Genomic DNA, 3,278 nt, shown 5'->3' on the forward strand with positions numbered 1-3,278 from the left:
CTGGCCTTGAACCCCTCCAGGGATGGGGCATCCACAGCTTCTCTGGGCACCCTGGGCCACTGCCTCACCACCCTCTGCGTGAAAAATTTCCTCCTAATATCCAACCTAAATCTCCCCTCTCTTAGTTTGAAACCATTCCCCCTCGTCCTGTCACTATCATCCCCTGTAACAGTCGCTCCCCCTCCTGTTTCCAGGCTCCCTTCAAGCTCTGGAAGGCTGCAATGAGGTCTCCCTGGAGCTTCTCCTCTCCAAGGTAAACAAGCCCAGTTCCCTCAACCTTTCTCCATAGGAGAGGTGCTCCAGCTTCTGATCACCTCCATGGCCTCCTCTGCACCCGCTCCAAGAGCTCCACGTCTTTCTTGTGCTGGGGACCCCAGGCCTGGACATAGGGCTGCAGATGGGGTCTCACAAGAGCAGAGCAGAGGGGGACAATCCCCTCCCTCTCCCTGCTGGCCACCCCTTTTTCAATGCAGCCCAGGACATCGTTGGCCCTCCGGGCTGCAAGCACCATCTTCGTTGGGCCTCACAACAAACAGACCCAGAGTGGCTCGAGCAGAGCACAATCCCACCACCCCATCGCCTGCTTCATACCGCAGGATCCTGGCACAAAGCAGGCAAGAGGCGGAATTAAAACCCCAGGGCAGTACGCTGTTGGTAAGAAAAATAAAAAAAGAAAAAGAGACCAAGTTTATGATAGAATTTTAAATACATTAGTCTACTAATCTGGCAAAAAGAATATATTATTTTGAACAATCAAGAAGATTAAGACTCTCTCTAGGAAAAACCACATAAGCAGAGTTCATTATAAATATTAAGTACATGAGGTTGCCAGATATTGACGACTAATATGACACGCATTTGTTTTTACTATGCACAGCCTTTGTTAGGCTTAAGCTTTAATCAGAGCAGTCTAAATTCCCACAAAGGTAAAAGAAAGCTCTTTTTTCTGAGTGTTTTTTCCTTCCTTTTTCATGAGCCAGCATACAGCTGCACAGCGTCAAATTTAATTTTTAAAATAAGCATTGATAATAGCTAATCTTCTTGAGAGGAAAATTAATGTGCAATCACATTTTAATAGGTACAAGTCTTCTAATATTTTAACAAATATTAAAAGGTCATGAATTCAATTCCAGATCAAATCCATTCAAAACTCATCATGAAAAATTTCTGGTTTTTAACCATCCCAGCTACAAAACTAATTTGGAACAGAGCCCTGAACTGCTGGCTTTGCTGGGGTTACATCACCAAAATGCATCTACAAGATCCTCACAGCCTCATTATTCTGTGCAGCTCCGCATACAGAATTCAGCTTGTTCTCCCAAAGGTTGGCTCAGTCATTTTGTTAACAAACAACATTTTGTTGGGATCAATAAAATAAGCAGTTCTGACTGCTGGGATGCACACAGAAGAAAGGGAAATTGGGAATAAAGATAAAGAGGCGCTAGTTTAGCAGAGCAGCTTTGACTATAACCACACTCATGTCCCCAGAGCGGCACCAAACCTTAAATTAGTTTTTGCCTACTGCGTGTTAGACCTGATAAACCAATAATGTTTGTCTCTCCCGCAGCCCTACTGAAATGGCCGGTCCTAAAGCACAAGCTGCTGGACAACACGAACGCGGGAACGTAACAGTGAGCCAGCTATGCACGGAAACTGTGTGACAAACTCCTCGGCCATTCTCACCCCAAAAAACGCTTTCAAAAGCAGTATGTGACGTGAAAGAGACTAACAATAAATGGTGCTCTTGCCTTTTAAACTTTTCATAAACATGATTAATATAATCTATGCTAAATGACAGAAGTTCCTATATAAGCAGTTCTTCCACTATATAAAAAAAGTACAAATCATGACTTCAAAGCAACACTGCATTCAACTGGAGTCATCTTCAATAATATCACAACATCAGGATGCAAATTTCTTAAACAAGGGCAACTGTAAAAGCTAAAATCACAGTCCGACCAAATTTCCTTTGGAAACAGGTGGTAGGGGAAAAGGTCAAACCTTAAATTTAATTAAAGTAATCCTTCCCAGACTGCAGCCCTCCTCCACCATTATTTCTGCCTCTGACCCCCACATGTGCGGGAGAGAAGACAGTTCAAAAGCCATCTATGTAGCTAAGAAGGGGCTAAACCAGAAGTCAGTCAAACCCCTGGACATTATTTTTTTTCCTCTTGGTATTTAATTCCATTACTGGAGGGACAGATGGGAAAGGAAAGGGAGTTGGTCCTACAGCAGAGACCTCATCCCACTTGGTCCCATTTATAATCATTATTTCTTGCCTAGTGTCAAAAAGCCTGGAAGGAAGGAAGGAACAAAGGAAAAGATGAATAGATAGGAAAGGGGTTTTTTTGTGTGTTTATTAAAAAAAAAAATCTACACAACTACCCCTACCCAAAGGACACACAGAAGAGGATAGTTCTCTCTCCCATTTTTCATTAGGTGCTACAAAGTATGCTAAGTTATTTTGCAGCATCAACACAAAGGCAGGGTTCCTGACAAAGGAGCTTTAGGTTGAGCTTCAGATAAAATTAAAAACACATTTCAAAGCAGTGTAAGTATTTTTAAAGATGAATACAGTTTTGCCTACCTAATTGACTACTCACAGAAAGAAAAAAAAGAAATAAAATTTCTAGGCTTTCAAGTTCCCAGCTAATAAACCACTTGGGAAACAGACGGTAGAATTACTTCAGAAGGAAACTAGTTTAGACCCAGACAGCTTAGCGTATTTTTGGAGGCTAGTCTTCTGCTTCATAGGCAAAAAAGAAATAAAGGGGTTTTTTTCCACCACTATCTTGAAGACTATGAAACAAATACATCGAGCAAGCAAACACATCCACGAAATATTTCCAAGAGATGAGTAACTGCTCTTTCCTTTCATCAACAAGCAAGTGCAGAATCTCTGCTGCCCTTGTTAGGGTTCAGGTACGTACAGCGTGCCCCGGCAACAAACTCCGGGAAAACTTTCCTGACAGCAAGAGCACACACACCCCTCCCCGACCACCGGAGCCCCCCAGACGGCAACATCAACCTCGCCTTTTGGAAATAGGAACTCTTGGGACAGATCTAATGACTGCAGCCATGCCACCACAGGAGACCAGGTGCAAAACAGGCTGGGAAACACGAAGGTGGATGTTTTCCACATCTGCACCACTCCTCGGGTCTGGAAGGCAGAGTTGTGGGACGCTCCGGGGAAAAGGTCAGCCCAGCACCGCCCCCCAGGCAGTACACCGACCTGCAGCAGGACACGAGCGACCACAAACCCACCTGAGCCAGCACAC

The sequence above is a fragment of the Pterocles gutturalis genome, unplaced genomic scaffold, assembly GCF_000699245.1.
Source record: "Pterocles gutturalis isolate BGI_N339 unplaced genomic scaffold, ASM69924v1 scaffold45974, whole genome shotgun sequence".
Lineage (NCBI taxonomy): Eukaryota > Metazoa > Chordata > Aves > Pterocliformes > Pteroclidae > Pterocles > Pterocles gutturalis.